The sequence below is a fragment of the Grampus griseus genome (genome assembly GCF_964374135.1).
Source record: "Grampus griseus genome assembly, chromosome: 21".
In the NCBI taxonomy this organism is placed as follows: domain Eukaryota; kingdom Metazoa; phylum Chordata; class Mammalia; order Artiodactyla; family Delphinidae; genus Grampus; species Grampus griseus.
In genome coordinates this window covers 37494971-37521036 of record NC_139015.1, presented here as the reverse complement: position 1 = coordinate 37521036, position 26066 = coordinate 37494971, and positions in this window count along the sequence as shown.

Below are 26066 nucleotides of genomic sequence, written 5' to 3'. Positions count from 1 at the left end.
GATGCATTCTGCTCCGTGAAACCTTCTCGGGGACACAGAGCGTGAGCGCACGTAGATTAGCCCTACACCTCATCCCTCTTTCCTGAGTGAGTTGTACTGCTACAAGACAAAACTCCCTGCTGGAATCTCGGTGTGGCTTAAGTATCCTCCGGGAAGCGATCGCTGCTAGAGACACTGTGCTGCTCTCTAGGATAATGGTCTGTGCCTCCACTGCGCTGCTGTTGTCTCCAAGTCGCTTGCGAAGGCCTTTTCGAAGAGGTTGCTCACAGTGTCGTTTCTTTAGAGTAACCCACAGGCATACGAGGATGCCGGTTCTGTGAAGGAAAATGCTCCCTGCCTCAGCCACTTGGGCGCCGTTTTGCACAGGAAAGGACACTCCGCCTTGAAGGTTCTTCCTTCCGGATTGCCACTCGCACTGGCGATGTCTCCTGAATCTCGCGGGGTTACAGTGCCGTCACAAGGTCCGTATCTCAGGCCTAGAACGGCAGAGCGTCCGGCAGCTTTGAAAGAGACCTTCGGCATTCTTCTGGCCTTCGGGGACGCTCCATGAGGAACAAGCTCCTCAGCAGCGTGCGTCTTTAGATCTTTCATGGCAGAACCTCTGTGGGCGACCTCATTCCTCCCCCGACGTGAGAGACACACACAACCTGCCATTAGGGGGTGGAAGGCTTTAGAGTCCAGAAGCGAGGCTGGCGCTCCCACTCAGCATTCCTACACGGAACTGAGCCCGGGTGCGTGAGACCGTGAGAGGGGGCGAAGACAGGCGTACCAGCGAGCTGTTCACAGTGCACGCTGACGCATCACCCTTCAAGCTCACGTTCATTTCATGGAGAGAACACGAGGCCTTGATGCGCTTTCCTGTGGTACGTAAACTTTGGTCGCGTCCCCTGGTGGGCACATCGGCTCAGGACTGCCCTGTCCCAAAGGCTCCAGGTGTGGAGCCCGACTGTTGGAGATCAGCCTCACTTGGCTCTTTCACGGATGAGACCGGCTCGCAATGGGACCGTTCACGAGCTGGGGACCGTGCCGGCTGTTAGGAGTCGGCACACCAAGAGCCCTCCGAGGGAGAGGAGCTGCTGACGTTTGCCAGCACAGTCTCCAATTCCGAACTGCAACCGTTCCCTGTAAGAGGCTCCCGAAAGCTTCGACGCAGTTTCTCAGTTAGCTATAAATGGAGGCCAGTCACTTGGCAGACTCCCCCAACACCCGGCCTCCCAGGCTGCGATACAGACACGCCGACTGCTTCAGCCAACAGGGACAGCTTGGAGTAAAAGTCAGAATCCTAAGTGTCAAAGTACTTGCGTGACGCTGGCCAGAAGCTCAAACATTTAGGGCAGGGCATCAAGGCACTTCGCCGCACGCGGAGCAAGTTTGTTCTCATCTCGCCTCTGAATGCCGAGTTTAACCAGCTAGGAAGCAAACTTCGGGAAAGGTACTCAGGGTGCCGCCGATTCCAAATTCTTTCACCAGACAGCCCAAATCGTGTACGCCTCTTTGTATTTTCCATGGGCAGGACAAAATGGTGTCAACCCGCACGCCTCCAGCTGGGGGTGGGGTGGGGTGGGGTGGGGTGGGGGTGGGGGTTGGGCGACGTACACTTTCTCCATGGGAAACAGGCCCACGCCTTCAGTGTGAAAGGCCTCTACGCCTCTGTGCTTTCGCAGCCCAGGCGGAGCCTCAGCTCTGAAAAGCTTCCAGAGCAGGAAGGTCAGAAAACCTTTGAACCACCCAGCAGGTGCAGCACAGAACAAGGGCTTCTCTCTTGGCCTTGAGAACACCCACTGCCCAGCGCTCCTTTGTGTACACACGTGGTGGAGGAAGGGTGCTGGATTCGGCTCCGTGAGAACTTCTCCGGGCCACGTAGTGTGAACGCAAGTAGATGAGCCCTACATCTCATGCCAGTCTCCTGTGCGAGTTGGACAAGGCGAACTCCCTGCTTGAATCCCTGGGTGGGTTAAGTACCCTCCGGGGAAGGATCGTTGCTTGGGACCCCGGGGCTGGTATCGAGGTGACTGTTCTGTGCATCCACTTCGCAGCTGTTCTCTCTCCGCGGGTTCTCTCCGCCTGCTGCAGCCAAAAGGGACAGCTTAGGGTAAAGATAAAAACCCAGTGTGTAAACGTTCTTGCCTAGCCCTCGCCCCAAGCACAAGCGTATATGTCTCTGGTCAAAGGCTTTCGCCACAAGCTGAACACGTTTGGTCTCATCTAAGCCTCTGAAGCACGAGTTTACCCAGCTATGAATCAAACTTCAGGAGAGGTGCTCAGGGTGATGCGGACTGCCAAGCGTTTCACCAGGCAGCCCAGATCGAGTACAAACACTTGTGTTTTAAACGGGCAGAGGAAATGGTGTCAAGAGCGTCCCTCCGTCTCCCGGGCGACGTACACATTTTCTCCATGAGATGCAAGCCCTTCCTCCAGTGTGAAAGGCCTCTACACTCTACACCTCTTGCGCTCGCAGCACGCAGGTACCACCCGCTCTGAACATCTTCCAAAGGCACAGGGTCACGCAACGTGTGAACCACCGAGCGCGGGTGCAGCACACACCTAGGTCTTCGCTGTCGGCCTGAGAACACCCACGGCACAGGGCTTCTTTGGTGCACACACGTGGTAGCGGTCGGTGATGCATTCTGCTCCGTGAAACCTTCTCGGGGACACAGAGCGTGAGCGCACGTAGATTAGCCCTACACCTCATCCCTCTTTCCTGAGTGAGTTGTACTGCTACAAGACAAAACTCCCTGCTGGAATCTCGGTGTGGCTTAAGTATCCTCCGGGAAGCGATCGCTGCTAGAGACACTGTGCTGCTCTCTAGGATAATGGTCTGTGCCTCCACTGCGCTGATGTTGTCTCCAAGTCGCTTGCGATGGCCTTTTCGAAGAGGTTGCTCACAGTGTCGTTTCTTTAGAGTAACCCACAGGCATACGAGGATGCCGGTTCTGTGAAGGAAAATGCTCCCTGCCTCAGCCACTTGGGCGCCGTTTTGCACAGGAAAGGACACTCCGCCTTGAAGGTTCTTCCTTCCGGATTGCCACTCGCACTGGCGATGTCTCCTGAATCTCGCGCGGTTACAGTGCCCTCACAAGGTCCGTATCTCAGGCCTAGAACGGCAGAGCGTCCGGCAGCTTTGAAAGAGACCTTCGGCATTCTTCTGGCCCTCGGGGACGCTCCATGAGGAACAAGCTCCTCAGCAGCGTGCGTCTTTAGATCTTTCATGGCAGAACCTCTGTGGGCGACCTCATTCCTCCCCCCACGTGAGAGACACACACAACCTGCCATTAGGGGGTGGAAGGCTTTAGAGTCCAGAAGCGAGGCTGGCGCTCCCACTCAGCATTCCTACACGGAACTGAGCCCGGGTGCGTGAGACCGTGAGAGGGGGCGAAGACAGGCGTGCCAGCGAGCTGTTCACAGTGCACGCTGACGCATCACCCTTCAAGCTCACGTTCATTTCATGGAGAGAACACGAGGCCTTGATGCGCTTTCCTGTGGTACGTAAACTTTGGTCGCGTGCCCTGGTGGGCACATCGGCTCAGGACTGCCCTGTCCCAAAGGCTCCAGGTGTGGAGCCCGACTGTTGGAGATCAGCCTCACGTGGCTCTTTCACGGACGAGACCGGCTCGCAATGGGACCGTTCACGAGCTGGGGACCGTGCTGGCTGTTAGGAGTCGGCACACCAAGAGCCCTCCGAGGGAGAGGAGCTGCTGACGTTTGCCAGCACAGTCTCCAATTCCGAACTGCAACCGTTCCCTGTAAGAGGCTCCCGAAAGCTTCGACGCAGTTTCTCAGTTAGCTATAAATGGAGGCCAGTCACTTGGCAGACTCCCCCAACGCCCGGCCTCCCAGGCTGCGATACAGACACGCCGACTGCTTCAGCCAACAGGGACAGCTTGGAGTAAAAGTCAGAATCCTAAGTGTCAAAGTACTTGCGTGACGCTGGCCAGAAGCTCAAACATTTAGGGCAGGGCATCAAGGCACTTCGCCGCACGCGGAGCAAGTTTGTTCTCATCTCGCCTCTGAATGCCGAGTTTAACCAGCTAGGAAGCAAACTTCGGGAAAGGTACTCAGGGTGCCGCCGACTCCAAATTCTTTCACCAGACAGCCCAAATCGTGTACGCCTCTTTGTATTTTCCATGGGCAGGACAAAATGGTGTCAACCCGCACGCCTCCAGCTGGGGGTGGGTTGGGGTGGGGTGGGGTGGGGGTGGGGGTTGGGCGACGTACACTTTCTCCATGGGAAACAGGCCCACGCCTTCAGTGTGAAAGGCCTCTACGCCTCTCTGCTTTCGCAGCCCAGGCGTAGCCTCAGCTCTGAAAAGCTTCCAGAGCAGGAAGGTCAGAAAACCTTTGAACCACCCAGCAGGTGCAGCACAGAACAAGGGCTTCTCTCTTGACCTTGAGAACACCCACTGCCCAGCGCTCCTTTGTGTACACACGTGGTGGAGGAAGGGTGCTGGATTCGGCTCCGTGAGAACTTCTCCGGGCCACGTAGTGTGAACGCAAGTAGATGAGCCCTACATCTCATGCCAGTCTCCTGTGCGAGTTGGACAAGGCGAACTCCCTGCTTGAATCCCTGGGTGGGTTAAGTACCCTCCGGGGAAGGATCGTTGCTTGGGACCCCGGGGCTGGTATCGAGGTGACTGTTCTGTGCATCCACTTCGCAGCTGTTCTCTCTCCGCGGGTTCTCTCCGCCTGCTGCAGCCAAAAGGGACAGCTTAGGGTAAAGATAAAAACCCAGTGTGTAAACGTTCTTGCCTAGCCCTCGCCCCAAGCACAAGCGTATATGTCTCTGGTCAAAGGCTTTCGCCACAAGCTGAACACGTTTGGTCTCATCTAAGCCTCTGAAGCACGAGTTTACCCAGCTACGAATCAAACTTCAGGAGAGGTGCTCAGGGTGATGCGGACTGCCAAGCGTTTCACCAGGCAGCCCAGATCGAGTACAAACACTTGTGTTTTAAACGGGCAGAGGAAATGGTGTCAAGAGCGCGCCTCCGTCTCCCGGGCGACGTACACATTTTCTCCATGAGATGCAAGCCCTTCCTCCAGTGTGAAAGGCCTCTACACTCTACACCTCTTGCGCTCGCAGCACGCAGGTACCACCCGCTCTGAACATCTTCCAAAGGCACAGGGTCACGCAACGTGTGAACCACCGAGCGCGGGTGCAGCACACACCTAGGTCTTCGCTGTCGGCCTGAGAACACCCACGGCACAGGGCTTCTTTGGTGCACACACGTGGTAGCGGTCGGTGATGCATTCTGCTCCGTGAAACCTTCTCGGGGACACAGAGCGTGAGCGCACGTAGATTAGCCCTACACCTCATCCCTCTTTCCTGAGTGAGTTGTACTGCTACAAGACAAAACTCCCTGCTGGAATCTCGGTGTGGCTTAAGTATCCTCCGGGAAGCGATCGCTGCTAGAGACACTGTGCTGCTCTCTAGGATAATGGTCTGTGCCTCCACTGCGCTGATGTTGTCTCCAAGTCGCTTGCGATGGCCTTTTCGAAGAGGTTGCTCACAGTGTCGTTTCTTTAGAGTAACCCACAGGCATACGAGGATGCCGGTTCTGTGAAGGAAAATGCTCCCTGCCTCAGCCACTTGGGCGCCGTTTTGCACAGGAAAGGACACTCCGCCTTGAAGGTTCTTCCTTCCGGATTGCCACTCGCACTGGCGATGTCTCCTGAATCTCGCGCGGTTACAGTGCCCTCACAAGGTCCGTATCTCAGGCCTAGAACGGCAGAGCGTCCGGCAGCTTTGAAAGAGACCTTCGGCATTCTTCTGGCCCTCGGGGACGCTCCATGAGGAACAAGCTCCTCAGCAGCGTGCGTCTTTAGATCTTTCATGGCAGAACCTCTGTGGGCGACCTCATTCCTCCCCCCACGTGAGAGACACACACAACCTGCCATTAGGGGGTGGAAGGCTTTAGAGTCCAGAAGCGAGGCTGGCGCTCCCACTCAGCATTCCTACACGGAACTGAGCCCGGGTGCGTGAGACCGTGAGAGGGGGCGAAGACAGGCGTGCCAGCGAGCTGTTCACAGTGCACGCTGACGCATCACCCTTCAAGCTCACGTTCATTTCATGGAGAGAACACGAGGCCTTGATGCGCTTTCCTGTGGTACGTAAACTTTGGTCGCGTCCCCTGGTGGGCACATCGGCTCAGGACTGCCCTGTCCCAAAGGCTCCAGGTGTGGAGCCCGACTGTTGGAGATCAGCCTCACGTGGCTCTTTCACGGACGAGACCGGCTCGCAATGGGACCGTTCACGAGCTGGGGACCGTGCTGGCTGTTAGGAGTCGGCACACCAAGAGCCCTCCGAGGGAGAGGAGCTGCTGACGTTTGCCAGCACAGTCTCCAATTCCGAACTGCAACCGTTCCCTGTAAGAGGCTCCCGAAAGCTTCGACGCAGTTTCTCAGTTAGCTATAAATGGAGGCCAGTCACTTGGCAGACTCCCCCAACGCCCGGCCTCCCAGGCTGCGATACAGACACGCCGACTGCTTCAGCCAACAGGGACAGCTTGGAGTAAAAGTCAGAATCCTAAGTGTCAAAGTACTTGCGTGACGCTGGCCAGAAGCTCAAACATTTAGGGCAGGGCATCAAGGCACTTCGCCGCACGCGGAGCAAGTTTGTTCTCATCTCGCCTCTGAATGCCGAGTTTAACCAGCTAGGAAGCAAACTTCGGGAAAGGTACTCAGGGTGCCGCCGATTCCAAATTCTTTCACCAGACAGCCCAAATCGTGTACGCCTCTTTGTATTTTCCATGGGCAGGACAAAATGGTGTCAACCCGCACGCCTCCAGCTGGGGGTGGGTTGGGGTGGGGTGGGGTGGGGGTGGGGGTTGGGCGACGTACACTTTCTCCATGGGAAACAGGCCCACGCCTTCAGTGTGAAAGGCCTCTACGCCTCTGTGCTTTCGCAGCCCAGGCGTAGCCTCAGCTCTGAAAAGCTTCCAGAGCAGGAAGGTCAGAAAACCTTTGAACCACCCAGCAGGTGCAGCACAGAACAAGGGCTTCTCTCTTGGCCTTGAGAACACCCACTGCCCAGCGCTCCTTTGTGTACACACGTGGTGGAGGAAGGGTGCTGGATTCGGCTCCGTGAGAACTTCTCCGGGCCACGTAGTGTGAACGCAAGTAGATGAGCCCTACATCTCATGCCAGTCTCCTGTGCGAGTTGGACAAGGCGAACTCCCTGCTTGAATCCCTGGGTGGGTTAAGTACCCTCCGGGGAAGGATCGTTGCTTGGGACCCCGGGGCTGGTATCGAGGTGACTGTTCTGTGCATCCACTTCGCAGCTGTTCTCTCTCCGCGGGTTCTCTCCGCCTGCTGCAGCCAAAAGGGACAGCTTAGGGTAAAGATAAAAACCCACTGTGTAAACGTTCTTGCCTAGCCCTCGCCCCAAGCACAAGCGTATATGTCTCTGGTCAAAGGCTTTCGCCACAAGCTGAACACGTTTGGTCTCATCTAAGCCTCTGAAGCACGAGTTTACCCAGCTACGAATCAAACTTCAGGAGAGGTGCTCAGGGTGATGCGGACTGCCAAGCGTTTCACCAGGCAGCCCAGATCGAGTACAAACACTTGTGTTTTAAACGGGCAGAGGAAATGGTGTCAAGAGCGTCCCTCCGTCTCCCGGGCGACGTACACATTTTCTCCATGAGATGCAAGCCCTTCCTCCAGTGTGAAAGGCCTCTACACTCTACACCTCTTGCGCTCGCAGCACGCAGGTACCACCCGCTCTGAACATCTTCCAAAGGCACAGGGTCACGCAACGTGTGAACCACCGAGCGCGGGTGCAGCACACACCTAGGTCTTCGCTGTCGGCCTGAGAACACCCACGGCACAGGGCTTCTTTGGTGCACACACGTGGTAGCGGTCGGTGATGCATTCTGCTCCGTGAAACCTTCTCGGGGACACAGAGCGTGAGCGCACGTAGATTAGCCCTACACCTCATCCCTCTTTCCTGAGTGAGTTGTACTGCTACAAGACAAAACTCCCTGCTGGAATCTCGGTGTGGCTTAAGTATCCTCCGGGAAGCGATCGCTGCTAGAGACACTGTGCTGCTCTCTAGGATAATGGTCTGTGCCTCCACTGCGCTGATGTTGTCTCCAAGTCGCTTGCGATGGCCTTTTCGAAGAGGTTGCTCACAGTGTCGTTTCTTTAGAGTAACCCACAGGCATACGAGGATGCCGGTTCTGTGAAGGAAAATGCTCCCTGCCTCAGCCACTTGGGCGCCGTTTTGCACAGGAAAGGACACTCCGCCTTGAAGGTTCTTCCTTCCGGATTGCCACTCGCACTGGCGATGTCTCCTGAATCTCGCGCGGTTACAGTGCCCTCACAAGGTCCGTATCTCAGGCCTAGAACGGCAGAGCGTCCGGCAGCTTTGAAAGAGACCTTCGGCATTCTTCTGGCCCTCGGGGACGCTCCATGAGGAACAAGCTCCTCAGCAGCGTGCGTCTTTAGATCTTTCATGGCAGAACCTCTGTGGGCGACCTCATTCCTCCCCCCACGTGAGAGACACACACAACCTGCCATTAGGGGGTGGAAGGCTTTAGAGTCCAGAAGCGAGGCTGGCGCTCCCACTCAGCATTCCTACACGGAACTGAGCCCGGGTGCGTGAGACCGTGAGAGGGGGCGAAGACAGGCGTGCCAGCGAGCTGTTCACAGTGCACGCTGACGCATCACCCTTCAAGCTCACGTTCATTTCATGGAGAGAACACGAGGCCTTGATGCGCTTTCCTGTGGTACGTAAACTTTGGTCGCGTGCCCTGGTGGGCACATCGGCTCAGGACTGCCCTGTCCCAAAGGCTCCAGGTGTGGAGCCCGACTGTTGGAGATCAGCCTCACGTGGCTCTTTCACGGACGAGACCGGCTCGCAATGGGACCGTTCACGAGCTGGGGACCGTGCTGGCTGTTAGGAGTCGGCACACCAAGAGCCCTCCGAGGGAGAGGAGCTGCTGACGTTTGCCAGCACAGTCTCCAATTACGAACTGCAACCGTTCCCTGTAAGAGGCTCCCGAAAGCTTCGACGCAGTTTCTCAGTTAGCTATAAATGGAGGCCAGTCACTTGGCAGACTCCCCCAACGCCCGGCCTCCCAGGCTGCGATACAGACACGCCGACTGCTTCAGCCAACAGGGACAGCTTGGAGTAAAAGTCAGAATCCTAAGTGTCAAAGTACTTGCGTGACGCTGGCCAGAAGCTCAAACATTTAGGGCAGGGCATCAAGGCACTTCGCCGCACGCGGAGCAAGTTTGTTCTCATCTCGCCTCTGAATGCCGAGTTTAACCAGCTAGGAAGCAAACTTCGGGAAAGGTACTCAGGGTGCCGCCGATTCCAAATTCTTTCACCAGACAGCCCAAATCGTGTACGCCTCTTTGTATTTTCCATGGGCAGGACAAAATGGTGTCAACCCGCACGCCTCCAGCTGGGGGTGGGTTGGGGTGGGGTGGGGTGGGGGTGGGGGTTGGGCGACGTACACTTTCTCCATGGGAAACAGGCCCACGCCTTCAGTGTGAAAGGCCTCTACGCCTCTGTGCTTTCGCAGCCCAGGCGTAGCCTCAGCTCTGAAAAGCTTCCAGAGCAGGAAGGTCAGAAAACCTTTGAACCACCCAGCAGGTGCAGCACAGAACAAGGGCTTCTCTCTTGGCCTTGAGAACACCCACTGCCCAGCGCTCCTTTGTGTACACACGTGGTGGAGGAAGGGTGCTGGATTCGGCTCCGTGAGAACTTCTCCGGGCCACGTAGTGTGAACGCAAGTAGATGAGCCCTACATCTCATGCCAGTCTCCTGTGCGAGTTGGACAAGGCGAACTCCCTGCTTGAATCCCTGGGTGGGTTAAGTACCCTCCGGGGAAGGATCGTTGCTTGGGACCCCGGGGCTGGTATCGAGGTGACTGTTCTGTGCATCCACTTCGCAGCTGTTCTCTCTCCGCGGGTTCTCTCCGCCTGCTGCAGCCAAAAGGGACAGCTTAGGGTAAAGATAAAAACCCAGTGTGTAAACGTTCTTGCCTAGCCCTCGCCCCAAGCACAAGCGTATATGTCTCTGGTCAAAGGCTTTCGCCACAAGCTGAACACGTTTGGTCTCATCTAAGCCTCTGAAGCACGAGTTTACCCAGCTACGAATCAAACTTCAGGAGAGGTGCTCAGGGTGATGCGGACTGCCAAGCGTTTCACCAGGCAGCCCAGATCGAGTACAAACACTTGTGTTTTAAACGGGCAGAGGAAATGGTGTCAAGAGCGCGCCTCCGTCTCCCGGGCGACGTACACATTTCTCCATGAGATGCAAGCCCTTCCTCCAGTGTGAAAGGCCTCTACACTCTACACCTCTTGCGCTCGCAGCACGCAGGTACCACCCGCTCTGAACATCTTCCAAAGGCACAGGGTCACGCAACGTGTGAACCACCGAGCGCGGGTGCAGCACACACCTAGGTCTTCGCTGTCAGCCTGAGAACACCCACGGCACAGGGCTTCTTTGGTGCACACACGTGGTAGCGGTCGGTGATGCATTCTGCTCCGTGAAACCTTCTCGGGGACACAGAGCGTGAGCGCACGTAGATTAGCCCTACACATCATCCCTCTTTCCTGAGTGAGTTGTACTGCTACAAGACAAAACTCCCTGCTGGAATCTCGGTGTGGCTTAAGTATCCTCCGGGAAGCGATCGCTGCTAGAGACACTGTGCTGCTCTCTAGGATAATGGTCTGTGCCTCCACTGCGCTGCTGTTAGGAGTCGGCACACCAAGAGCCCTCCGAGGGAGAGGAGCTGCTGACGTTTGCCAGCACAGTCTCCAATTCCGAACTGCAACCGTTCCCTGTAAGAGGCTCCCGAAAGCTTCGACGCAGTTTCTCAGTTAGCTATAAATGGAGGCCAGTCACTTGGCAGACTCCCCCAACGCCCGGCCTCCCAGGCTGCGATACAGACACGCCGACTGCTTCAGCCAACAGGGACAGCTTGGAGTAAAAGTCAGAATCCTAAGTGTCAAAGTACTTGCGTGACGCTGGCCAGAAGCTCAAACATTTAGGGCAGGGCATCAAGGCACTTCGCCGCACGCGGAGCAAGTTTGTTCTCATCTCGCCTCTGAATGCCGAGTTTAACCAGCTAGGAAGCAAACTTCGGGAAAGGTACTCAGGGTGCCGCCGATTCCAAATTCTTTCACCAGACAGCCCAAATCGTGTACGCCTCTTTGTATTTTCCATGGGCAGGACAAAATGGTGTCAACCCGCCCGCCTCCAGCTGGGGGTGGGTTGGGGTGGGGTGGGGTGGGGGTGGGGGTTGGGCGACGTACACTTTCTCCATGGGAAACAGGCCCACGCCTTCAGTGTGAAAGGCCTCTACGCCTCTGTGCTTTCGCAGCCCAGGCGTAGCCTCAGCTCTGAAAAGCTTCCAGAGCAGGAAGGTCAGAAAACCTTTGAACCACCCAGCAGGTGCAGCACAGAACAAGGGCTTCTCTCTTGGCCTTGAGAACACCCACTGCCCAGCGCTCCTTTGTGTACACACGTGGTGGAGGAAGGGTGCTGGATTCGGCTCCGTGAGAACTTCTCCGGGGCAAGTAGTGTGAACGCAAGTAGATGAGCCCTCCATCTCATGCCAGTCTCCTGTGCGAGTTGGACAAGGCGAACTCCCTGCTTGAATCCCTGGGTGGGTTAAGTACCCTCCGGGGAAGGATCGTTGCTTGGGACCCCGGGGCTGGTATCGAGGTGACTGTTCTGTGCATCCACTTCGCAGCTGTTCTCTCTCCGCGGGTTCTCTCCGCCTGCTGCAGCCAAAAGGGACAGCTTAGGGTAAAGATAAAAACCCAGTGTGTAAACGTTCTTGCCTAGCCCTCGCCCCAAGCACAAGCGTATATGTCTCTGGTCAAAGGCTTTCGCCACAAGCTGAACACGTTTGGTCTCATCTAAGCCTCTGAAGCACGAGTTAACCCAGCTACGAATCAAACTTCAGGAGAGGTGCTCAGGGTGATGCGGACTGCCAAGCGTTTCACCAGGCAGCCCAGATCGAGTACAAACACTTGTGTTTTAAACGGGCAGAGGAAATGGTGTCAAGAGCGCGCCTCCGTCTCCCAGGCGACGTACACATTTTCTCCATGAGATGCAAGCCCTTCCTCCAGTGTGAAAGGCCTCTACACTCTACACCTCTTGCGCTCGCAGCACGCAGGTACCACCCGCTCTGAACATCTTCCAAAGGCACAGGGTCACGCAACGTGTGAACCACCGAGCGCGGGTGCAGCACACACCTATGTCTTCGCTGTCGGCCTGAGAACACCCACGGCACAGGGCTTCTTTGGTGCACACACGTGGTAGCGGTCGGTGATGCATTCTGCTCCGTGAAACCTTCTCGGGGACACAGAGCGTGAGCGCACGTAGATTAGCCCTACACCTCATCCCTCTTTCCTGAGTGAGTTGTACTGCTATAACGCAAAACTCCCTGCTGGAATCTCGGTGTGGCTTAAGTATCCTCCGGGAAGCGATCGCTGCTAGAGACACTGTGCTGCTCTCTAGGATAATGGTCTGTGCCTCCACTGCGCTGCTGTTGTCTCCAAGTCGCTTGCGAAGGCCTTTTCGAAGAGGTTGCTCACAGTGTCGTTTCTTTAGAGTAACCCACAGGCATACGAGGATGCCGGTTCTGTGAAGGAAAATGCTCCCTGCCTCAGCCACTTGGGCGCCGTTTTGTACAGGAAAGGACACTCCGCCTTGAAGGTTCTTCCTTCCGGATTGCCACTCGCACTGGCAATGTCTCCTGAATCTCGCGGGGTTACAGCACCGTCACAAGGTCCGTATCTCAGGCCTAGAACGGCAGAGCGTCCGGCAGCTTTGAAAGAGACCTTCGGCATTCTTCTGGCCTTCGGGGACGCTCCATGAGGAAAAAGCTCCTCAGCAGCGTGCGTCTTTAGATCTTTCATGGCAGAACCTCTGTGGGCGACCTCATTCCTCCCCCCACGTGAGAGACACACACAACCTGCCATTAGGGGGTGGAAGGCGTTAGAGTCCAGAAGCGAGGCTGGCGCTCCCACTCAGCATTCCTACACGGAACTGAGCCCGGGTGCGTGAGACCGTGAGAGGGGGCGAAGACAGGCGTACCAGCGAGCTGTTCACAGTGCACGCTGACGCATCACCCTTCAAGCTCACGTTCATTTCATGGAGAGAACACGAGGCCTTGATGCGCTTTCCTGTGGTACGTAAACTTTGGTCGCGTCCCCTGGTGGGCACATCGGCTCAGGACTGCCCTGTCCCAAAGGCTCCAGGTGTGGAGCCCGACTGTTGGAGATCAGCCTCACGTGGCTCTTTCACGGAGGAGACCGGCTCGCAATGGGACCGTTCACGAGCTGGGGACCGTGCTGGCTGTTAGGAGTCGGCACACCAAGAGCCCTCCGAGGGAGAGGAGCTGCTGACGTTTGCCAGCACAGTCTCCAATTCCGAACTGCAACCGTTCCCTGTAAGAGGCTCCCGAAAGCTTCGACGCAGTTTCTCAGTTAGCTATAAATGGAGGCCAGTCACTTGGCAGACTCCCCCAACGCCCGTCCTCCCAGGCTGCGATACAGACACGCCGACTGTTTCAGCCAACAGGGACAGCTTGGAGTAAAAGTCAGAATCCTAAGTGTCAAAGTACTTGCGTGACGCTGGCCAGAAGCTCAAACATTTAGGGCAGGGCATCAAGGCACTTCGCCGCACGCGGAGCAAGTTTGTTCTCATCTCGCCTCTGAATGCCGAGTTTAACCAGCTAGGAAGCAAACTTCGGGAAAGGTACTCAGGGTGCCGCCGATTCCAAATTCTTTCACCAGACAGCCCAAATCGTGTACGCCTCTTTGTATTTTCCATGGGCAGGACAAAATGGTGTCAACCCGCACGCCTCCAGCTGGGGGTGGGTTGGGGTGGGGTGGGGTGGGGGTGGGGGTTGGGCGACGTACACTTTCTCCATGGGAAACAGGCCCACGCCTTCAGTGTGAAAGGCCTCTACGCCTCTGTGCTTTCGCAGCCCAGGCGTAGCCTCAGCTCTGAAAAGCTTCCAGAGCAGGAAGGTCAGAAAACCTTTGAACCACCCAGCAGGTGCAGCACAGAACAAGGGCTTCTCTCTTGGCCTTGAGAACACCCACTGCCCAGCGCTCCTTTGTGTACACACGTGGTGGAGGAAGGGTGCTGGATTCGGCTCCGTGAGAACTTCTCCGGGCCACGTAGTGTGAACGCAAGTAGATGAGCCCTACATCTCATGCCAGTCTCCTGTGCGAGTTGGACAAGGCGAACTCCCTGCTTGAATCCCTGGGTGGGTTAAGTACCCTCCGGGGAAGGATCGTTGCTTGGGACCCTGGGGCTGGTATCGAGGTGACTGTTCTGTGCATCCACTTCGCAGCTGTTCTCTCTCCGCGGGTTCTCTCCGCCTGCTGCAGCCAAAAGGGACAGCTTAGGGTAAAGATAAAAACCCAGTGTGTAAACGTTCTTGCCTAGCCCTCGCCCCAAGCACAAGCGTATATGTCTCTGGTCAAAGGCTTTCGCCACAAGCTGAACACGTTTGGTCTCATCTAAGCCTCTGAAGCACGAGTTTACCCAGCTACGAATCAAACTTCAGGAGAGGTGCTCAGGGTGATGCGGACTGCCAAGCGTTTCACCAGGCAGCCCAGATCGAGTACAAACACTTGTGTTATAAACGGGCAGAGGAAATGGTGTCAAGAGCGCGCCTCCGTCTCCCGGGCGACGTACACATTTTCTCCATGAGATGCAAGCCCTTCCTCCAGTGTGAAAGGCCTCTACACTCTACACCTCTTGCGCTCGCAGCACGCAGGTGCCACCCGCTCTGAACATCTTCCAAAGGCACAGGGTCACGCAACGTGTGAACCACCGAGCGCGGGTGCAGCACACACCTAGGTCTTCGCTGTCGGCCTGAGAACACCCACGGCACAGGGCTTCTTTGGTGCACACACGTGGTAGCGGTCGGTGATGCATTCTGCTCCGTGAAACCTTCTCGGGGACACAGAGCGTGAGCGCACGTAGATTAGCCCTACACCTCATCCCTCTTTCCTGAGTGAGTTGTACTGCTACAAGACAAAACTCCCTGCTGGAATCTCGGTGTGGCTTAAGTATCCTCCGGGAAGCGATCGCTGCTAGAGACACTGTGCTGCTCTCTAGGATAATGGTCTGTGCCTCCACTGCGCTGATGTTGTCTCCAAGTCGCTTGCGATGGCCTTTTCGAAGAGGTTGCTCACAGTGTCGTTTCTTTAGAGTAACCCACAGGCATACGAGGATGCCGGTTCTGTGAAGGAAAATGCTCCCTGCCTCAGCCACTTGGGCGCCGTTTTGCACAGGAAAGGACACTCCGCCTTGAAGGTTCTTCCTTCCGGATTGCCACTCGCACTGGCGATGTCTCCTGAATCTCGCGCGGTTACAGTGCCCTCACAAGGTCCGTATCTCAGGCCTAGAACGGCAGAGCGTCCGGCAGCTTTGAAAGAGACCTTCGGCATTCTTCTGGCCCTCGGGGACGCTCCATGAGGAACAAGCTCCTCAGCAGCGTGCGTCTTTAGATCTTTCATGGCAGAACCTCTGTGGGCGACCTCATTCCTCCCCCCACGTGAGAGACACACACAACCTGCCATTAGGGGGTGGAAGGCTTTAGAGTCCAGAAGCGAGGCTGGCGCTCCCACTCAGCATTCCTACACGGAACTGAGCCCGGGTGCGTGAGACCGTGAGAGGGGGCGAAGACAGGCGTGCCAGCGAGCTGTTCACAGTGCACGCTGACGCATCACCCTTCAAGCTCACGTTCATTTCATGGAGAGAACACGAGGCCTTGATGCGCTTTCCTGTGGTACGTAAACTTTGGTCGCGTGCCCTGGTGGGCACATCGGCTCAGGACTGCCCTGTCCCAAAGGCTCCAGGTGTGGAGCCCGACTGTTGGAGATCAGCCTCACGTGGCTCTTTCACGGACGAGACCGGCTCGCAATGGGACCGTTCACGAGCTGGGGACCGTGCTGGCTGTTAGGAGTCGGCACACCAAGAGCCCTCCGAGGGAGAGGAGCTGCTGACGTTTGCCAGCACAGTCTCCAATTCCGAACTGCAACCGTTCCCTGTAAGAGGCTCCCGAAAGCTTCGACGCAGTTTCTCAGTTAGCTATAAATGGAGGCCAGTCACTTGGCAGACTCCCCCAACGCCCGTCCTCCCAGGCTGCGATACAGACACGCCGACTGTTTCAGCCAACAGGGACAGCTTGGAGTAAAAGTCAGAATCCTAAGTGTCAAAGTACTTGCGTGACGCTGGCCAGAAGCTCAAACATTTAGGGCAGGGCATCAAGGCACTTCGCCGCACGCGGAGCAAGTTTGTTCTCATCTCGCCTCTGAATGCCGAGTTTAACCAGCTAGGAAGCAAACTTCGGGAAAGGTACTCAGGGTGCCGCCGATTCCAAATTCTTTCACCAGACAGCCCAAATCGTGTACGCCTCTTTGTATTTTCCATGGGCAGGACAAAATGGTGTCAACCCGCACGCCTCCAGCTGGGGGTGGGTTGGGGTGGGGTGGGGTGGGGGTGGGGGTTGGGCGACGTACACTTTCTCCATGGGAAACAGGCCCACGCCTTCAGTGTGAAAGGCCTCTACGCCTCTCTGCTTTCGCAGCCCAGGCGTAGCCTCAGCTCTGAAAAGCTTCCAGAGCAGGAAGGTCAGAAAACCTTTGAACCACCCAGCAGGTGCAGCACAGAACAAGGGCTTCTCTCTTGGCCTTGAGAACACCCACTGCCCAGCGCTCCTTTGTGTACACACGTGGTGGAGGAAGGGTGCTGGATTCGGCTCCGTGAGAACTTCTCCGGGCCACGTAGTGTGAACGCAAGTAGATGAGCCCTACATCTCATGCCAGTCTCCTGTGCGAGTTGGACAAGGCGAACTCCCTGCTTGAATCCCTGGGTGGGTTAAGTACCCTCCGGGGAAGGATCGTTGCTTGGGACCCCGGGGCTGGTATCGAGGTGACTGTTCTGTGCATCCACTTCGCAGCTGTTCTCTCTCCGCGGGTTCTCTCCGCCTGCTGCAGCCAAAAGGGACAGCTTAGGGTAAAGATAAAAACCCAGTGTGTAAACGTTCTTGCCTAGCCCTCGCCCCAAGCACAAGCGTATATGTCTCTGGTCAAAGGCTTTCGCCACAAGCTGAACACGTTTGGTCTCATCTAAGCCTCTGAAGCACGAGTTTACCCAGCTACGAATCAAACTTCAGGAGAGGTGCTCAGGGTGATGCGGACTGCCAAGCGTTTCACCAGGCAGCCCAGATCGAGTACAAACACTTGTGTTTTAAACGGGCAGAGGAAATGGTGTCAAGAGCGCGCCTCCGTCTCCCGGGCGACGTACACATTTTCTCCATGAGATGCAAGCCCTTCCTCCAGTGTGAAAGGCCTCTACACTCTACACCTCTTGCGCTCGCAGCACGCAGGTACCACCCGCTCTGAACATCTTCCAAAGGCACAGGGTCACGCAACGTGTGAACCACCGAGCGCGGGTGCAGCACACACCTAGGTCTTCGCTGTCAGCCTGAGAACACCCACGGCACAGGGCTTCTTTGGTGCACACACGTGGTAGCGGTCGGTGATGCATTCTGCTCCGTGAAACCTTCTCGGGGACACAGAGCGTGAGCGCACGTAGATTAGCCCTACACATCATCCCTCTTTCCTGAGTGAGTTGTACTGCTACAAGACAAAACTCCCTGCTGGAATCTCGGTGTGGCTTAAGTATCCTCCGGGAAGCGATCGCTGCTAGAGACACTGTGCTGCTCTCTAGGATAATGGTCTGTGCCTCCACTGCGCTGCTGTTAGGAGTCGGCACACCAAGAGCCCTCCGAGGGAGAGGAGCTGCTGACGTTTGCCAGCACAGTCTCCAATTCCGAACTGCAACCGTTCCCTGTAAGAGGCTCCCGAAAGCTTCGACGCAGTTTCTCAGTTAGCTATAAATGGAGGCCAGTCACTTGGCAGACTCCCCCAAGGCCCGGCCTCCCAGGCTGCGATACAGACACGCCGACTGCTTCAGCCAACAGGGACAGCTTGGAGTAAAAGTCAGAATCCTAAGTGTCAAAGTACTTGCGTGACGCTGGCCAGAAGCTCAAACATTTAGGGCAGGGCATCAAGGCACTTCGCCGCACGCGGAGCAAGTTTGTTCTCATCTCGCCTCTGAATGCCGAGTTTAACCAGCTAGGAAGCAAACTTCGGGAAAGGTACTCAGGGTGCCGCCGATTCCAAATTCTTTCACCAGACAGCCCAAATCGTGTACGCCTCTTTGTATTTTCCATGGGCAGGACAAAATGGTGTCAACCCGCACGCCTCCAGCTGGGGGTGGGGTGGGGTGGGGTGGGGTGGGGGTGGGGGTTGGGCGACGTACACTTTCTCCATGGGAAACAGGCCCACGCCTTCAGTGTGAAAGGCCTCTACGCCTCTCTGCTTTTGCAGCCCAGGCATAGCCTCAGCTCTGAAAAGCTTCCAGAGCAGGAAGGTCAGAAAACCTTTGAACCACCCAGCAGGTGCAGCACAGAACAAGGGCTTCTCTCTTGGCCTTGAGAACACCCACTGCCCAGCGCTCCTTTGTGTACACACGTGGTGGAGGAAGGGTGCTGGATTCGGCTCCGTGAGAACTTCTCCGGGCCACGTAGTGTGAACGCAAGTAGATGAGCCCTCCATCTCATGCCAGTCTCCTGTGCGAGTTGGACAAGGCGAACTCCCTGCTTGAATCCCTGGGTGGGTTAAGTACCCTCCGGGGAAGGATCGTTGCTTGGGACCCCGGGGCTGGTATCGAGGTGACTGTTCTGTGCATCCACTTCGCAGCTGTTCTCTCTCCGCGGGTTCTCTCCGCCTGCTGCAGCCAAAAGGGACAGCTTAGGGTAAAGATAAAAACCCAGTGTGTAGACGTTCTTGCCTAGCCCTCGCCCCAAGCACAAGCGTATATGCCTCTGGTCAAAGGCTTTCGCCACAAGCTGAACACGTTTGGTCTCATCTAAGCCTCTGAAGCCCGAGTTTACCCAGCTACGAATCAAACTTCAGGAAAGGTGCTCAGGGTGATGCGGACTGCCAAGCGTTTCACCAGGCAGCCCAGATCGAGTACAAACACTTGTGTTTTAAACGGGCAGAGGAAATGGTGTAAAGAGCGTGCCTCCGTCTCCCGTGCGACGTACACATTTTCTCCATGAGAGGCAAGCCCTTCCTCCAGTGTGAAAGGCCTCTACACTCTACACCTCTTGCGCTCGCAGCACGCAGGTGCCACCCGCTCTGAACATCTTCCAAAGGCACAGGGTCACGCAACGTGTGAACCACCGAGCGCGGGTGCAGCACACACCTAGGTCTTCGCTGTCGGCCTGAGAACACCCACGGCACAGGGCTTCTTTGGTGCACACACGTGGTAGCGGTAGGTGATGCATTCTGCTCCGTGAAACCTTCTCGGGGACACAGAGCGTGAGCGCACCTAGATTACCCCTACACATCATCCCTCTTTCCTGAGTGAGTTGTACTGCTACAAGACAAAACTCCCTGCTGGAATCTCGGTGTGGCTTAAGTATCCTCCGGGAAGCGACCGCTGCTAGAGACACTGTGCTGCTCTCTAGGATAATGGTCTGTGCCTCCACTGCGCTGCTGTTGTCTCCAAGTCGCTTGCGAAGGCCTTTTCGAAGAGGTTGCTCACAGTGTCGTTTCTTTAGAGTAACCCACAGGCATACGAGGATGCCGGTTCTGTGAAGGAAAATGCTCCCTGCCTCAGCCACTTGGGCGCCGTTTTGCACAGGAAAGGACACTCCGCCTTGAAGGTTCTTCCTTCCGGATTGCCACTCGCACTGGCGATGTCTCCTGAATCTCGCGCGGTTACAGTGCCCTCACAAGGTCCGTATCTCAGGCCTAGAACGGCAGAGCGTCCGGCAGCTTTGAAAGAGACCTTCGGCATTCTTCTGGCCCTCGGGGACGCTCCATGAGGAACAAGCTCCTCAGCAGCGTGCGTCTTTAGATCTTTCATGGCAGAACCTCTGTGGGCGACCTCATTCCTCCCCCCACGTGAGAGACACACACAACCTGCCATTAGGGGGTGGAAGGCTTTAGAGTCCAGAAGCGAGGCTGGCGCTCCCACTCAGCATTCCTACACGGAACTGAGCCCGGGTGCGTGAGACCGTGAGAGGGGGCGAAGACAGGCGTGCCAGCGAGCTGTTCACAGTGCACGCTGACGCATCACCCTTCAAGCTCACGTTCATTTCATGGAGAGAACACGAGGCCTTGATGCGCTTTCCTGTGGTACGTAAACTTTGGTCGCGTCCCCTGGTGGGCACATTGGCTCAGGACTGCCCTGTCCCAAAGGCTCCAGGTGTGGAGCCCGACTGTTGGAGATCAGCCTCACGTGGCTCTTTCACGGACGAGACCGGCTCGCAATGGGACCGTTCACGAGCTGGGGACCGTGCTGGCTGTTAGGAGTCGGCACACCAAGAGCCCTCCGAGGGAGAGGAGCTGCTGACGTTTGCCAGCACAGTCTCCAATTCCGAACTGCAACCGTTCCCTGTAAGAGGCTCCCGAAAGCTTCGACGCAGTTTCTCAGTTAGCTATAAATGGAGGCCAGTCACTTGGCAGACTTCCCCAACGCCCGGCCTCCCAGGCTGCGATACAGACACGCCGACTGCTTCAGCCAACAGGGACAGCTTGGAGTAAAAGTCAGAATCCTAAGTGTCAAAGTACTTGCGTGACGCTGGCCAGAAGCTCAAACATTTAGGGCAGGGCATCAAGGCACTTCGCCGCACGCGGAGCAAGTTTGTTCTCATCTCGCCTCTGAATGCCGAGTTTAACCAGCTAGGAAGCAAACTTCGGGAAAGGTACTCAGGGTGCCGCCGATTCCAAATTCTTTCACCAGACAGCCCAAATCGTGTACGCCTCTTTGTATTTTCCATGGGCAGGACAAAATGGTGTCAACCCGCACGCCTCCAGCTGGGGGTGGGTTGGGGTGGGGTGGGGTGGGGGTGGGGGTTGGGCGACGTACACTTTCTCCATGGGAAACAGGCCCACGCCTTCAGTGTGAAAGGCCTCTACGCCTCTGTGCTTTCGCAGCCCAGGCGTAGCCTCAGCTCTGAAAAGCTTCCAGAGCAGGAAGGTCAGAAAACCTTTGAACCACCCAGCAGGTGCAGCACAGAACAAGGGCTTCTCTCTTGGCCTTGAGAACACCCACTGCCCAGCGCTCCTTTGTGTACACACGTGGTGGAGGAAGGGTGCTGGATTCGGCTCCGTGAGAACTTCTCCGGGCCACGTAGTGTGAACGCAAGTAGATGAGCCCTACATCTCATGCCAGTCTCCTGTGCGAGTTGGACAAGGCGAACTCCCTGCTTGAATCCCTGGGTGGGTTAAGTACCCTCCGGGGAAGGATCGTTGCTTGGGACCCTGGGGCTGGTATCGAGGTGACTGTTCTGTGCATCCACTTCGCAGCTGTTCTCTCTCCGCGGGTTCTCTCCGCCTGCTGCAGCCAAAAGGGACAGCTTAGGGTAAAGATAAAAACCCAGTGTGTAAACGTTCTTGCCTAGCCCTCGCCCCAAGCACAAGCGTATATGTCTCTGTTCAAAGGCTTTCGCCACAAGCTGAACACGTTTGGTCTCATCTAAGCCTCTGAAGCACGAGTTTACCCAGCTACGAATCAAACTTCAGGAGAGGTGCTCAGGGTGATGCGGACTGCCAAGCGTTTCACCAGGCAGCCCAGATCGAGTACAAACACTTGTGTTTTAAACGGGCAGAGGAAATGGTGTCAAGAGCGCGCCTCCGTCTCCCGGGCGACGTACACATTTTCTCCATGAGATGCAAGCCCTTCCTCCAGTGTGAAAGGCCTCTACACTCTACACCTCTTGCGCTCGCAGCACGCAGGTACCACCCGCTCTGAACATCTTCCAAAGGCACAGGGTCACGCAACGTGTGAACAACCGAGCGCGGGTGCAGCACACAACTAGGTCTTCGCTGTCAGCCTGAGAACACCCACGGCACAGGGCTTCTTTGGTGCACACACGTGGTAGCGGTCGGTGATGCATTCTGCTCCGTGAAACCTTCTCGGGGACACAGAGCGTGAGCGCACGTAGATTAGCCCTACACCTCATCCCTCTTTCCTGAGTGAGTTGTACTGCTACAAGACAAAACTCCCTGCTGGAATCTCGGTGTGGCTTAAGTATCCTCCGGGAAGCGATCGCTGCTAGAGACACTGTGCTGCTCTCTAGGATAATGGTCTGTGCCTCCACTGCGCTGCTGTTAGGAGTCGGCACACCAAGAGCCCTCCGAGGGAGAGGAGCTGCTGACGTTTGCCAGCACAGTCTCCAATTCCGAACTGCAACCGTTCCCTGTAAGAGGCTCCCGAAAGCTTCGACGCAGTTTCTCAGTTAGCTATAAATGGAGGCCAGTCACTTGGCAGACTCCCCCAACGCCCGGCCTCCCAGGCTGCGATACAGACACGCCGACTGCTTCAGCCAACAGGGACAGCTTGGAGTAAAAGTCAGAATCCTAAGTGTCAAAGTACTTGCGTGACGCTGGCCAGAAGCTCAAACATTTAGGGCAGGGCGTCAAGGCACTTCGCCGCACGCGGAGCAAGTTTGTTCTCATCTCGCCTCTGAATGCCGAGTTTAACCAGCTAGGAAGCAAACTTCGGGAAAGGTACTCAGGGTGCCGCCGATTCCAAATTCTTTCACCAGACAGCCCAAATCGTGTACGCCTCTTTGTATTTTCCATGGGCAGGACAAAATGGTGTCAACCCGCACGCCTCCAGCTGGGGGTGGGGTGGGGTGGGGTGGGGTGGGGGTGGGGGTTGGGCGACGTACACTTTCTCCATGGGAAACAGGCCCACGCCTTCAGTGTGAAAGGCCTCTACGCCTCTCTGCTTTTGCAGCCCAGGCATAGCCTCAGCTCTGAAAAGCTTCCAGAGCAGGAAGGTCAGAAAACCTTTGAACCACCCAGCAGGTGCAGCACAGAACAAAGGCTTCTCTCTTGGCCTTGAAAACACCCACTGCCCAGCGCTCCTTTGTGTACACACGTGGTGGAGGAAGGGTGCTGGATTCGGCTCCGTGAGAACTTCTCCGGGCCACGTAGTGTGAACGCAAGTAGATGAGCCCTCCATCTCATGCCAGTCTCCTGTGCGAGTTGGACAAGGCGAACTCCCTGCTTGAATCCCTGGGTGGGTTAAGTACCCTCCGGGGAAGGATCGTTGCTTGGGACCCCGGGGCTGGTATCGAGGTGACTGTTCTGTGCATCCACTTCGCAGCTGTTCTCTCTCCGCGGGTTCTCTCTGCCTGCTGCAGCCAAAAGGGACAGCTTAGGGTAAAGATAAAAACCCAGTGTGTAGACGTTCTTGCCTAGCCCTCGCCCCAAGCACAAGCGTATATGCCTCTGGTCAAAGGCTTTCGCCACAAGCTGAACACGTTTGGTCTCATCTAAGCCTCTGAAGCCCGAGTTTACCCAGCTACGAATCAAACTTCAGGAAAGGTGCTCAGGGTGATGCGGACTGCCAAGCGTTTCACGAGGCAGCACAGATCGAGTACAAACACTTGTGTTTTAAACGGGCAGAGGAAATGGTGTCAAGAGCGTGCCTCCGTCTCCCGTGCGACGTACACATATTCTCCATGAGATGCAAGCCCTTCCTCCAGTGTGAAAGGCCTCTACACTCTACACCTCTTGCGCTCGCAGCACGCAGGTGCCACCCGCTCTGAACATCTTCCAAAGGCACAGGGTCACGCAACGTGTGAACCACCGAGCGCGGGTGCAGCACACACCTAGGTCTTCGCTGTCGGCCTGAGAACACCCACGGCACAGGGCTTCTTTGGTGCACACACGTGGTAGCGGTCGGTGATGCATTCTGCTCCGTGAAACCTTCTCGGGGACACAGAGCGTGAGCGCACGTAGATTACCCCTACACATCATCCCTCTTTCCTGAGTGAGTTGTACTGCTACAAGACAAAACTCCCTGCTGGAATCTCGGTGTGGCTTAAGTATCCTCTGGGAAGCGATCGCTGCTAGAGACACTGTGCTGCTCTCTAGGATAATGGTCTGTGCCTCCACTGCGCTGCTGTTAGGAGTCGGCACACCAAGAGCCCTCCGAGGGAGAGGAGCTGCTGACGTTTGCCAGCACAGTCTCCAATTCCGAACTGCAACCATTCCCTGTAAGAGGCTCCCGAAAGCTTCAACGCAGTTTCTCAGTTAGCTATAAATGGAGGCCAGTCACTTGGCAGACTCCCCCAATGCCCGGCCTCCCAGGCTGCGATACAGACATGCCGACTGCTTCAGCCAACAGGGACAGCTTGGAGTAAAAGTCAGAATCCTAAGTGTCAAAGTACTTGCGTGACGCTGGTCAGAAGCTCAAACATTTAGGGCAGGGCGTCAAGGCACTTCGCCGCACGCGGAGCAAGTTTGTTCTCATCTCGCCTCTGAATGCCGAGTTTAACCAGCTAGGAAGCAAACTTCGGGAAAGGTACTCAGGGTGCCGCCGATTCCAAATTCTTTCACCAGACAGCCCAAATCGTGTACGCCTCTTTGCATTTTCCATGGGCAGGACAAAATGGTGTCAACCCACACGCCTCCAGCTGGGGGTGGGTTGGGGTGGTGTGGGGTGGGGGTGAGGGTTGGGCGACGTACACTTTCTCCATGGGAAACAGGCCCACGCCTTCAGTGTGAAAGGCCTCTATGCCTCTGTGCTTTCGCAGCCCAAGCGTAGACTCAGCTCTAAAAAGCTTCCAGAGCAGGAAGGTCAGAAAACCTTTGAACCACCCAGCAGGTGCAGCACAGAACAAGGGCTTCTCTCTTGGCCTTGAGAACACCCACTGCCCAGCGCTCCTTTGTGTACACACGTGGTGGAGGAAGGGTGCTGGATTCGGCTCCGTGAGAACTTCTCCGGGCCACGTAGTGTGAACGCAAGTAGATGAGCCCTCCATCTCATGCCAGTCTCCTGTGCGAGTTGGACAAGGCGAACTCCCTGCTTGAATCCCTGGGTGGGTTAAGTACCCTCCGGGGAAGGATCGTTGCTTGGGACCCCGGGGCTGGTATCGAGGTGACTGTTCTGTGCATCCACTTCGCAGCTGTTCTCTCTCCGCGGGTTCTCTCCGCCTGCTGCAGCCAAAAGGGACAGCTTAGGGTAAAGATAAAAACCCAGTGTGTAAACGTTCTTGCCTAGCCCTCGCCCCAAGCACAAGCGTATATGCCTCTGGTCAAAGGCTTTCGCCACAAGCTGAACACGTTTGGTCTCATCTAAGCCTCTGAAGCCCGAGTTTACCCAGCTACGAATAAAACTTCAGGAAAGGTGCTCAGGGTGATGCGGACTGCCAAGCGTTTCACCAGGCAGCCCAGATCGAGTACAAACACTTGTGTTTTAAACGGGCAGAGGAAATGGTGTCAAGAGCGTGCCTCCATCTCCCGGGCGACGTACACATTTTCTCCATGAGATGCAAGCCCTTCCTCCAGTGTGAAAGGCCTCTACACTCTACACCTCTTGCGCTCGCAGCACGCAGGTGCCACCCGCTCTGAACATCTTCCAAAGGCACAGGGTCACGCAACGTGTGAACAACCGAGTGCGGGTGCAGCACACACCTAGGTCTTCGCTGTCGGCCTGAGAACACCCACGGCACAGGGCTTCTTTGGTGCACACACGTGGTAGCGGTCGGTGATGCATTCTGCTCCGTGAAACCTTCTCGGGGACACAGAGCGTGAGCGCACGTAGATTAGCCCTACACCTCATCCCTCTTTCCTGAGTGAGTTGTACTGCTACAAGACAAAACTCCCTGCTGGAATCTCGGTGTGGCTTAAGTATCCTCCGGGAAGCGATCGCTGCTAGAGACACTGTGCTGTTCTCTAGGATAATGGTCTGTGCCTCCACTGCGCTGATGTTGTCTCCAAGTCGCTTGCGATGGCCTTTTCGAAGAGGTTGCTCACAGTGTCGTTTCTTTAGAGTAACCCACAGGCATACGAGGATGCCGGTTCTGTGAAGGAAAATGCTCCCTGCCTCAGCCACTTGGGCGCCGTTTTGCACAGGAAAGGACACTCCGCCTTGAAGGTTCTTCCTTCCGGATTGCCACTCGCACTGGCGATGTCTCCTGAGTCTCGCGCGGTTACAGTGCCCTCACAAGGTCCGTATCTCAGGCCTAGAACGGCAGAGCGTCCGGCAGCTTTGA